The 13249-nt window shown below is 43.2% G+C and overlaps 1 pseudogene; it reads left to right on the top strand.

Moving 5' to 3' along the window:
* The first annotated feature begins 8281 nt into the window (after positions 1–8281).
* On the top strand, positions 8282–9769 carry LOC131913830 (3 beta-hydroxysteroid dehydrogenase/Delta 5-->4-isomerase type 2-like; annotated as a pseudogene).
* Positions 9770–13249: the final 3480 nt, after the last annotated feature.

Below are 13249 nucleotides of genomic sequence, written 5' to 3'. Positions count from 1 at the left end.
ATCTATCTAAACAAACTAACCAGAAAACAAATGATCAAAGGCTGCTTGTTCCAAGAAATAATGACATATCATTGAGATGAGCATATGCCTATTCTGCAGTTAACTATGAGATGCTCAAAGAAGTTGTGGAAAAGAGAAGTTTATAAAAATAATAACAAGGAGTATTACAGCTAACACATTGAGCAAATACTCTTTTGGACATATTTGATTAGCCTTGCTTGTACACAACATAACCTAGAGTCATCTGAAAAGAGGAAACCTCAACTGAAGAATTGCCTACATCAGACTGACCTTAGGGGCATTGTCTTGATTATCAACTGACGCAGGAAGGTCCAGCCACCTAAGATTCTGGGTAGCTGAACAGTTAGACATTCTTGGAGTTAGTACATCAAACAAGAATGTAGAAGCCTTGTTCCCCTTTCTCATTCCTCAACCTGTGCTTCTGCTTCCTCCATAACCTTTGTGGTATCCTTCATAGGAAGCTAATGGATATAAGCTTTAGTCTCTGAAGTCCAACAGGAACTGCAGGAACTAACCATATGCAGTGAGGGGTTGTAGGACCCCAGTGTGTGCACGCTTTCTCAGAAGCACAGGTAAGATAGTCTGGGGCTTGGAAGTGGCATCTCATGTAAGAGGGACAACCTTGGGGCACAGCCTGACATGTGAGGTCTGACAGTGTCTCACTGTCAGAGCTGACCTGACTTACAGGTTGCACATCTGATGTCTGCTGCAGAACTGAACTTTTGCTTGTTTGTTGAAGAAGACCCAGACATTTTGGAATCATGGAAGCGATGTTATGAGAGAAATGTTCAAGAACCACCTTGGGGACATCATTTTCTACTATGTCATTATAGTAAGAACCCCATGACTCTGTACCCATTGCACCTCTCTTTCTATCCCTCCCCAGGGTGACATTACATCACATCTGTGACTACTGAGGCCTGAGCAGTGGGAACCTGCCTCCTTTGAATCTTCTCTTCCAGCTTTGTAGTTTCTTTTTACTTAAGAGTAGGGGAGAGTGAAGTTCATAGCAGGAAGTGATTATAATGTAAAGGTAAATTGATGAAGGAGGTAGGGAGGGACAGAGGGGGGGGCACTAGAGAGCATATACATGAGATAGAAACAGACTGAGGGCCAGGTGAACTTCATATGTGTCATGGGGATTCCTCCAATGTCTTTTCCATCATTCCTCCTTTCTGTCCTTCATCCTCAAAGGAAGGGTCTACAGACTTTACTGAGAGGTACTTTATGTTTTTCTGCTATCTCTCCCCCACCCCAGACCATGTGCAAGCACTGGGTTGATATCATTTCCCAGCTGCTCTATTCTCACATCCTTCTGTGGATGTAGCTTGTGAAGGACCCTTGCTCTTAGTGTGAGGCCATTATAAACACATCTCTTCCTCCACTCTCCAGAGTTCATTCAGTCCCTTTGCTTGGATAACACCCACCCATTCCTTAGCTTTGTCAGATAGGCTCTGTATAAAACCTCTTATCAGACACCCTATAGTTCGATTTTGATCCCAAGATGAACCAATACCTGGAGCTGGTGTGATACGGTCCTATAATGGAGGAAGGTGACTGAGGCCTGTCTTAGTTACTTTTCTGTTGCTGGGATAAGACACCATGACCAAAACGGCTTGTAGAAGAAAGAGATAGTTGGGGACTTGGAGTTTTCAGAGAGTTAGAGCTGATGACTGTCACGGCAGGGAGCAGGGCAGGCAGCAGGCAGCAGGCAGTGTAGCAATAGCTGAGAGCGCATATGTTGACCCACAAGGCAAGACAGAGAACTAACTGAGAATGATGCAAGTCTTCTGAATCCTCAAAGGCCATGCCCAGGGACACACTGCCTACAAAAAGGCAACACCACTAACCTTTCCACCAACTGGGGACCAAGTATTCCATGATAGGAACCTATGGGAGCCATTCTCATTCAAACCACAACTTTAAGACACATTTGAACAACAAATGATTTTAGAAAAAGTAGGTCTCATGCTACACTTATCTGGAATCTATTTTCAAATTAAATTGTATCTATTGTAGGAATGATTAGCATCTCAAGATACTGGGCCAATATTGTTGTGTTAAAAGTAATAGTCTTCAGAGTTTTCACAAGCAACATTTGCAAAGGTCTTGTTCAGTTTGGACTTCCAACTAATCCCTGCATTGTCTGAGAAGCCCCATTCCTGTCTCTTTCTCCAAAATCTGCACATTCAAAGAGTCTTCAAACAAAAACAAGAGTGGGTACATTTCAGTAGGTTCTGCCGAGGTATACCACTAAGAGAACAACATAAGCAGTCTAGCAAAGGGTCTTCCCTTAGGTAAGGTCTATTCAGGCCAACAGAGACAGATTTAGAATGTATGTCTAACCCACTTGTTTTAATACCTTTAAACTAGGAATGCTTTACATCTATCTTTCATAAACCTTGTTTTCAGAACAAGACAGGAATTATACAAAAATACATCCTAATCCAAAATATCTTGGACACCTTTTGTTGCCTCCTTGGTAGGTCCACTCCATGTGGTCACCTTTAATTAAGATGGCAATGAAGTCACATGACCTCCCTCTTCTCCAGCCCTAGCAAAGAGGGCTGCCAGCTGCCTGATTGCACTTAGTTTAGATGGTGGAGAACCATGTGTTGTTTCCCAGAACAGCTCCAATTTAGCTGTTTTTAATATAAAGTAGAATAGCATAAAACAATTTTAATATTATTTATAACAAAATGACATATGAATCTCTTTTTTTACACTAGATTCAGTGGCCATAAACCCCAGAGGCAAATTCTGAGCCCAGGCAGATACTTACAAAAGTAACAGCTGAGATATCACCAAGACATACAGAACATAGTAAACTCAACAGATTTTTAGCAATACCCAATTGCTTGTCAGATTGCATCTCTTTAAAATTAAAGCTCATATCAAGCTTTCTGAAGAGTCAGATTTCAATGATGTGTGTACTGAGGACTCACACCAAGGGGAAACGATTGAGTCACTGTAGCCTCCCACCATTTGCTTAAGAAACAGGATCCACACTCAGCTGAGGAGCAGGGGCCACTCCCCCTCTTCCTTGAGCTGTGTGGTGTCACTCTGCAGCCCAAAGCTCACACTCCATTATTTGGAGATCAAGGAACAAGCATTGTCTCTGGACATTCTCCTGCAGGTGGCCTCTTAAACAGACCATCTACTGAACACTCTACTGGGTCCCCAGAGGTCACCCTTGCCTAGTGTCCATCTCTGTCTGGCATCCAGGACACCCACTGTCTCTCAGCAAACCCTGCTAAGTGGTGTCCAGCCTCCTTACTCACTGGCCCTCCTCCTCCCCCACCTGCACACTCCTCCTTTGCACCATCTCTTGGGCTGTCCTCCTTGCATAGACCCACCTGCACACACAAATATATTTGATGGTGAACCCAGGGCCCTGACACCAGTGTTCCATCCCTGATCCAGACTTACAGTCTAGTAGAGAGAGAAAAATATGACATTTGGTAGGGACTGTAGACAGGAAGGTTCATAGTGTCCTGAGAAGGTCAGGTGCTAAGGGAGGTTGGTATTCCTGCTGGATGAGGGAAGTATATACTGTCAGCTGTAGCAATAAATAAAGACAGTCAGGGGGCAGGCCCCAGTACCCACTCAATATGCTGTGGAAAGTAGTAAGTATTTAGCTTGAGCTTCCTGGAAAGCATCCTGGGGCCAATGAATTAGAAAAGATGAGGGGATGATACAAGAGTCTAGCAACAAAGTGGAGGCCTTATGCATGTGATTGTAGCAAAGTGGAATTCAAGTCTATTGAGGCAAACTTGAAAGAGACACCAGGGAGGATTAAGTGTCCTCAATGCAGACCCATGGGTACATTTGCACAAGATACAATCTGATGTCACACAGTGCCCTCTGCTGGTTAGTTTTAATCATCGTCTAGACAGTACCTAGAATCACCTGGGAAGGCAGTCTTTACAAGGAATTACGTAGACCAGGAAGGCCTGCGTGCATGGCTGAAGCAGCAAGCAGGAGGCATGGATGCATTTGCACCTTTCTGCTCTTGAATGTGTATGTGATGTGACCAGTGACTCCCAGTGACTTGTGCCAGTGACTTCCAGTGACCAGTGACTTGTGCCTTGACTTCCCCAGAATGACAGACTGTAACCTGTGATAGTACACCAAACTATTTCCCCTTATTCAGCTTCCGACCAGGGAATTTGTCACAGCGACAGAAGTGAAGCCAGAATCCAAGCATTCAGTCTCTTCTGCTGGAACTCCAAACCCTGCATGCTTTCTCTTCTCTCTGGCAGCCTAGCTTTGCTGCAGTTATCAGCGTCCCTTGCCTCCTCCCCCATTCAGGTCTTACTGCCTGGATAGTCATCCATGCATCCTTCTCTGACCCCTCTATCACTCAGTTCGATGGTTCATCAACTTCTGAAACTTGAAACTTCCTCCACACACCATGCTTTTCCATATGGCCATGCAGGAGAGTTTTCTCTTTCTAAAGCACAGAGCTGTGGACCTCAGATACCAGACTCCAGGGACCAGTTTTTTTTACAAGTGTAGACAGTAGAGAGAAGATTTGGGTTGATATATCAGGATTCCTAGCACTTTATGGGGGTGGGAGGAGATTTCTCTCTTTCAAAGCATGGTGGTACCAATTGCCTGTGAGGGATATTGGTCAAAAGAACGGGCAATGGTTTCCAGCCTGACCTTGTTTGGAAGGAAGCTGTACTACTGGGTTTGTGATTGGAAAGTTCCTGGTGAACTGTTGTTAGGAATGCTTCATTCTTCTCACTTACCTTTTTCAGTTTCTAAGATTATGAAGAGTGCTTGCTTCTAAGAACCCCTTCAATAGGAAAGTGGACCCTGTGTACTGGAACTCATTTTGTAAAGAATGTTGGGTAAGATACATATGTATTTAGGATTGCTCTCGTGTGGGAGTTTCTTCTCCCACACCTAAAGCTGCACATGCACCAGAATCCAGACTCCATGCAGAAGCTCTCTCCTCCTGTGAGTTCAGGATTCCACACCTGGGGTGAACACAGCACTGGCACTCTCTCCCTTGAGTGTGCAAGAAATCTGAGTTAGGATTCTGAAGTTTATATTCTACAAATCTGTTAGTAATTCCCCGAGAAAGGATATGACAAACAGAATCAGGGGCTTTGTGGGTGTTCAAGTATGAGATTTAGTCAAAGCCTGCTCTGTTGTGGAACATTATTTTAAGATGTGTTACGTTTGTTTATGCTGTGAAACATTTGATTTAATGATGGAAAGATGTGTTGCATTTTTTTATGGTGCGTTCGTTTAAATCCATAAAGCTGTGTTACTTTGCCTATCTAAACATCTGATTTGCCTAATAAAGAGCTGAACAGTCAATAGCAAGGCAGGAGAGAGAATAGGCTGGGCTGTAAGGCAGAGAGAAAAAAATAGACGATATCTGGGAAGAGAGATTGAGGAATGAGAAAAGGAAAAGGAAAGGAGGACATTAGAGGCCAAGCACTCATCTATACAGCCAACCACAGAGTAAGAAGTAATGAAAGGTACACAAAATACAGAAAGGTAAAAGCTGAGAAGAAAAAGATAGATGGGATAATTAAAGTTAAGAAAAGCTGGCTAGAAACAAGGCAAGCTCAGGTTGGATATTTATGAGAAAGAAAGGAAGAAAGAAAGAAAGAAAGAAAGAAAGAAAGAAAGAAAGAAAGAAAGAAAGAAAGAAAGAAAGAGAGAGAAAGAGAGAGAGAAAGAGAGGGAGGGAGGAAGGAAGGAAGGAAGAAAGGAAGGAAGGAAGGGGAGAAAGAACAAATGAACAAAAGAAAGAAAGAAAAAGAAAGAAAGAAAGAAAGAAAGAAAGAAAGAAAGAAAGAAAGAAAGAAAGAAAGAAAACAAAGAAAGGCCTCTGTGAGAATTCAGGTGGGAACTGGGTTGTGGGCCCCTCAAAACAGTCAAAGAGGAAAAACAACTACTACTACTCTACTCTGCTCTGCCCCTAGAGCCTCTGGGAAGTGACAGCCTACACTCACTTTTTAAACAGCATGTCTGTTCTGAGCCTACCTGGACATTCTATGTCTATATGAATGCTCTTGTCCTGTTACTTCCTGTCTGGATCTGTGAACCCTGATCCCATGAAGGAAAAAACACTATAGCTACAACAGTTCTGTTAGAGAGGAGAAAAATGTGCCCTCCAGCCCACTCTGGTAATGAGGGACAAGGCCCTTAACAGAAGTGGCAGGCATCTGATCCCAAGACATACATCTGCCTCACAGAGAATCATAGCAGAACATAATATCCTATTTCTGTAGTGGAAGGACCTCCAACAACTCCTCTGGGAGATGGACATAAGGGCTTGGTCACCCCATATCTTGTGCTATGCCACATCCATGTTAGAGTCGGGCCCTTCTGAAACATGGAAAAGAAGATGCCTGGCCCTCAGTGACACTCTGGCAAGGAAACTTCACTAAGCATCACACCTCAATGACCAAGAACACTACCCCAGCATTAACTCTTGCTTCAGCCACTGAAATGATCTTCTAATCAAATAAACTAAAACAAGGCATTCAGCAAAACTTCATCTACCCCTGGAATACTGAAAAGTAAATAACTTGTGTCCCTGCCTTGGCTCCATTTTTAATTCAGTTTAGGTTTCTCTTATGCATAGTACATATTGCTGTTCTTGTTTCTAATCTAAAAACACTTTTACAAATGTCTATGTATAAGCATGTGAACATTATCGTTATGTTATTCACTGCCTTATAGACTTTCTATGCGCACTTGTGTGTGCCTGCCTGTGAACCTCAGCAGGTGTGTGCAGAGGTCAACGTGCCAGGGACTGAACTCAGATTATCAGTGTTTGTGACAGGAGCCTTTACCTGCCTAGCCATCTTACCAGCCCTTAAGCTGAAGTTGGAAACACAGTGCAGAGACTGTGTCTCTAACTGATAGTTCCCACTCCATAGCTCTTTCTTCTGCTGCCTCTGAAAGAAAAAAACTATTAGGGAAGGTTCTTATTTCAGCTCACTCTAGATGACATGTTAACATTTAAGAGTTAATTCTCAGCACAGGCAATTAATTCCCAGGCACATCTTTGAGTTCAAGGCTAGCCTGATCTACAAAGCCAGTTCCAGGACTTCCAAGGCTATACAGAGAAAGCCTGCTGTCTGGTGTGTGTGTGTGTGTGTGTGTGTGTGTGTGTGTGTGTGTGAGAGAGAGAGAGAGAGAGAGAGAGAGAGAGAGAGAGAGAGAGAGAGAGAGAGAGAGCACTTATTCTAAAAGGAGATAAAAGGGAAAATACATGAACGCTTGCTGTTGTATTAGCTTAGAGATTTACAAAAAGAATAAAAGACATCACTTTCAAAGGAGGTAACAGGCTTGCAGGACACTCTCCTCCCACCCTACTCCCTCCATTCCATGGGGACTCCTTGAACCTTGCAGCAGATCCAGGTTTCCTCCTCCCTCAAATTCCTCTGTGTCTGAAGCCTATATGTATAAAAGCTCTCTACCTGGGGCCCCCACTGGACTCCATTAGGTGATTTCCACTGCCCTTCCTGTCCTCCATTACACTTTCTCATCCTCACCACCAGGCCTGTAGCAGCCTGGTTACAGTAGCCTGTCCATCAGTCCTACTTCATTACTTGGGGACCATGCTAAACCTGGCAGTAGACCCCACATTCCTCTTCCTGTGGACCCTCTTCTCCCCACTCCCTCATTTCTAGCTTATCCTGATTCCTTCTTGTCAGCCCCCAATACCAAGAAGCACTTTGTACCTGGGACCCCAGTGGCTACATCTGGCAGGGATTCAGATAAGGGAGTCACACCCTCCTTCCTGTCCTCCATTATGATCTCTCCACTCTCATCCTCAGATACACAACAACCTGCATACAAGTCCCCTCCTCCTAATTCAGCTCCATTCACTGGAGATTCCAACTCTTGCTTCAGACCCAGGGTATTCCTAGCCCATTCAAGATGGCCTCTCCAGATTATTCTTTGCCTTAGGTCATCCTACTTGCATAAGGCCCACTTTCTACCACACCTCCAACTTCCTGGGGACCCCATCTCTTGATGTAGACAGGATCCCCTTGGCTATTTCCTGGAACAACTCTAAGGCATTTTACCTAGCCCACCTCTATTCCTCTTTGCCACCCACCAACCTGCAGAAGCACTGTCTACTTGGAAACCACAACCACCACACTCTTCTAAGACCAAGAGAGGGCAACAGAAACCAAACATCAGAGCGCCCACACAACAAAGACCAAATATCAACACCTAAAATCATGTCAGTCATCACAAACCCAGAGGCCAAGACCCCAGCATGGAAACACAAGGACTTCAAAGCAGCAATTCTGAATATGTTCAAGGACCTTACAGAGGATGTGGAAAAACCCTTAAGGACGTCTATGAAAACACAAAGGAACAGTGAGGGACGTGATGAAAACAGTTCAAGACATGAAAGTCAACATGGAAAGGCTAAAGCAAACCCAACCTGAGATAAAACTGGAAATGAAAAGATAAGGAAGTCAAACTCAACCTCAGAGTACACAACACGGAAACGAGAATCTCTGGTGTTGCAGAAGAAATGGATACCTCAGACTCAGAAAATGTTAAATTTCCACACAGCTCAGCAACCTTTGTTCGGTCACTAGGGATGGTCCTTGTGACAATTTCTATAGCTCTCACTTGGTGAGAACAATTCCAGAGATATAATGTCCATGTCAGTGTTCAGTTGCCTCTGTACAACTGAGTGTGGCACTGTAGCATCTGTATTCTCAGCTGTCCTTGAATGTGCCTAGGTGTTTTTCTTAATTGAAATATTGCTTTCCATTAAGGAAATGACAAACTGTGGTGACAAACCATGGAATAGAAACGATTTGTACTTTTCCTCGATCTAAGTTTTTGATCAGAATTACACACACACACACACATACACAGAGAGAGAGAGAGAGAGAGAGAGAGAGAGAGAGAGAGAGAGAGAGAGAGAGAAACAGAGACAGAGACAGAAAGACAAATAGACAGAGAGACACACAGAGATCTCTGTAAAGGCTAAAAGTCTAGAACCCTTGGCTCCCAGATAGTAGATGTCGCCCTTGTCATTTTTATTGTTTATGTTCCCACACAATGGCCTGGCTGATCCACGAACAGGAAAGACTGCACCAGGGAGCTGGTTTCAGGGTAGAATGGAACAGGAATCAATTGGACTCTTTGGTTTATTTCCTGACACTAACAGTGTGTTGTCTGTGATTAGGTACCAGAACCTGTTGGAAGCCTTTGTCCAGGCTAGTGTGACAGCCTTCATCTACACCAGCTCAGTTCATGTTCCAGGGCCCAACACCTGCAAGGAGATCATCCTGAATGGCCATGAGGAAGAACAATGTGAAACTACATGGTCTGATCCACATCCTCACAGCATACAGATGGGTGAGCAGGCAGTGCTGGCCACAACGGGTGCATCCTGACAAATGGTGGCACTTTGCATACTTGTGCCTCAAGGCCCATGTACATTTATAGGGAGGAAGCTCATTCCTTTCTGGGGTAATGGTTACAGCCCTCAAAAATAATGGTATTGTAGATGTTACTGGGAAATTCTCCACAATCCACCCATTTATGTGGGCAATGCAACCTAATCTCACATTTTGGCTGCCAGGGTCCAAACAGACCACAGATGTCATGAAGCATCCAAGGACAGTTCCACTACATCTAAGATAACACCCATCAGGAAAGCTATGATGATTTACATTGCACCCTGAGCAAGTACTGGAGCCTTCCTCTGGCCCTCCTTTGGAGGTTCCTGTTCTCGGCTTAGGCTTCCTTTCCTTGGAAAGCAGCCAACACAGTTCACCTGGGAAACTGGTTTCAAGACTTCATCTTCCTGCAGCAGAGACAAGGAATATGGACTGCTGCTTCCTGAGAGATCCCTAGGGCTCCTGGCTTCCCTCCTGCCCAGCCCTGAACATGATACTCTACAGAATCAGGAGAAACCTTGAGGGGCACCTGGGATGCCACATTTGCCTTAAAAAATGATCCTAGTCAGAGGATGGGGAGCAGAGCTAGTGTCAGCCTCCACTTGAGCTGTGCAGACCTTTCCTCCAAGACAAACAACTGCCATCCAGGAAGCTCAACTGTGCTTAAGTGTGGATCATCCCAGCTAGAATAGTCAGCACTTGACATCGCCTTGTAGAAGAGGGGGCAGGAAGGATCATGGGACCCTCACCTGAGTGTCTAGCTACACCATACCGTAACCTGTTATACACAATTCTACTCTAATTACATATGATCCCAAGGAGGGGCTAGCATATATAGGCATAGAGAGAGGAGGGCTCTGTCTGGTCAGTTATGAGAAAAGTCATCATCCCTGCTATGTAAAGACTTTCTAGTGTAGCCTTCTGCAGGGAGCATCCACACTCCTATAAGTAACTGCCTCATCTACGCACTGAAATTAAGGCCAATATACTCACTGCTATGGCAGGAGGAACTTTAGTAGTACCTTGTCTTAGTTTGTTATTGGAGCCTTAGGGAAGCAGGAAAACATTGTTTATGTCTCCTCAAGGGAAAGAATTTTAGCAACAACTTCCATTATCTGTATCATAGAAAGTTCTAGAACACACCTGGATGTGTGTGGTTATTCCCAGTCTTGAGTTTCCACCTTTATATTTATATGTTGACACAAATTATGAGTTCACAGCAAAATAAAGACAAAAATATTTGGATTCCTCCCAAAAGTTGTCTCCCACTGAGCCTGAGCTGTGGAGCACTGCCCTTCCCTTCACATTTAATTGTTTCTGCTTCTTCCTCCATATCCACAGCTTCCTTCCATACCCACAATCTTTTCTCCTTTATCCTCAGCCTCTTTCCCCCTTGCCACTTCCTGTATTGTCCATCTCAATTTTCCTGAAAAGAGGAAGCTAATAGAGACAGGTTTGACATGTGGCAGGATTCAGACAGCAAAGTGCACTTGCCACTGAGCCTGACCACCTGAGTTCAAGTCCTGGGACCTACATGGTGGGAGGAGAGAACTGACTCCAGCCATATGTGCCACAGCATGCATGAGCGCTCTCTCTCTCTCTCTCTCTCTCTCTCTCTCTCTCTCTCTCTCTCTCTCACACACACACACACACACACACACACACACGCACATACACACACACTCAAAATAAGTAAGAATATAAATGAATTAATGAATTAATAAATAAATAAATAAATAAATAAATAAATAAATAAATAAATAAATAAATGTAAAAGAAAAAAGAAATAAGTTTTGGGAGCTTATGACATGGTTCTTAACTGATCTAGGAACCAAAAGCCAAAAACCCTGTCAAGTCCACAGAGACAGTAACAATCTAAGCAGGTATGGGTTTGGCAATCTTGAAGGGATAAAGGTGTCAACTTCTAATCTTGAATATTGTCTCCTCTGCCATTAAATACTACGAACAGCTCAACAGTATCCCCTAGCACCAAGATTTCTTCTTTGACTTGTTCAATAGCACATTTGAACAGACAGACAAATGATTAAAAACAAAATTAGAAATCATAGTATGTAAGCAAAGGATCTGTAAAGTTGAAAAAAAAAAAACTCCAAAAATACCATTGAGTTTCATTTTTGTGTTGGCCCACCATTGGGCATGAGGCTTGCCTGTCAGTGTGCTGTGTACACCCAGTGACATGCCAAAAAAAAAAAATTCCTTTGTGATCCACTATCAAGTGGAGATAGCCTCTGCTTCATGGAAGAGGATTTCTGTCTGCTTCCATCTAAGCACCAAAACTCCATCTGGCTTAAATCTGTGCAGGTAATGTGACTGTTGCATAGTTTGTATGACTTCACAGGTGTGTAAATCCTGTTGTGTCTAGAAGGCCTTGTTTCCCTGATATCTTCCATCCTCTCTGGCTCTTACAATCTTTCTGCCTCCTAATCTGCAGAGTTCCCTGGGTCCTAAAGGGACGGACTTGTTGAAAACAATCATTCAGGATTGAGTGTTCTAAGATCTCTCATTCTCTGCAATGTGTCCAGTGTGGATGTCTGTATTTGTTCCCATCTGCTGCAGGAGAAAGCTTCTCTGATGATAGATGAGCAATGTGCTGTTCTATGAGCACAGCATATGTCATTAGGTGTCATTTTATTGCTACATTCCATTAACAGGAAAATAATATTTGGTTTCCCCTAGGTCCCTGGCCTATCTAGCCTCAGGTTCTTGACCACTTGTACGGTATCAGACATGGGTTCTGTCTCACAGAGTAGGCCTTAATTACATCCAGAGAGTTATTGGTTGCACTCATAAATTTTGTGCCACTATCACAAGAAGGTATCTTTGCAAGCCGGTCATTATTGTAGATTGCAGAGTGCTGTGGAACAATCTTGGTGCACTGTAGATATATATTGCCCTTAACGTTAATAACAAGCTGATTACCTGACAGTTGGGCAGGAAGATTATGAGTGATACAGCCTAACATAGAGTAAATGATGGGAAGAGGAAGGACAGAGTCTGGAGTCAAGGGCCGGTGCTGAGAGAAGCAAAATGTGCATGCTGTACTGAGAAAAGGTACCAAGCCATGTGGCAAAACACAGATAAGAAATGTGTGTTAATTTACATGTAAGAGTTAGCTAGTAACAAGCCTGAGATATTGACTGATCATTTATTATTAATATTGAGTCTCTGTGTTGATTATTTAGAAACTGGAGGGCAGGAAAAACAAGTCTAACAACAAATGGTGTTCCAACACGGGACTGGAATTTCCACATAAGATCTGAGAGAAAGCTTAAACAAGTTTTTACATATACAAAAATGAAGCCAAATTTGGCTTCCTAGTCTCATGTCTCTCATGCCTACTGTGACTTCTGGCAGACACCAGTATATCATGAGTTAAGTCACAAGGCAGGTTTCCTCAATTTCTCACACATGCCATGGTACAGAGAGGTGTCTCTCAGCCACTGCCCAATGTGGCAATTTTGGGTTTTGTTCATGCAGACAGAAAAGATTGTAGATATGCAGTAAAGACAGATTCAGATGGGAAAAACTTCTAAATGGGTTACAGTGTATTTATAAATATATGTAGGCTTGAGAGAAAGAAGAGAAAGTATAGAGAGTCATAATATAAATATATAAATATATATAGTTTTACAATAATAAAAATAAAGTATTTAAAAAGGGACTAAAGTAATATAAAAATAAGCCATATAAAGATGGAAAATAGACAGAGAGACTGGATTCTGTATGTTATTGTGTTGTCTTTAGATTTTCTGATTGCTGATAAACTACAGCAGCTAAGACACATTTGATTATGAAACCTG

The sequence above is a fragment of the Peromyscus eremicus genome, chromosome 6 (assembly GCF_949786415.1).
Source record: "Peromyscus eremicus chromosome 6, PerEre_H2_v1, whole genome shotgun sequence".
Taxonomy (NCBI): Eukaryota; Metazoa; Chordata; class Mammalia; order Rodentia; family Cricetidae; genus Peromyscus; species Peromyscus eremicus.
This window is presented reverse-complemented; position numbering and strand designations above follow the sequence as displayed.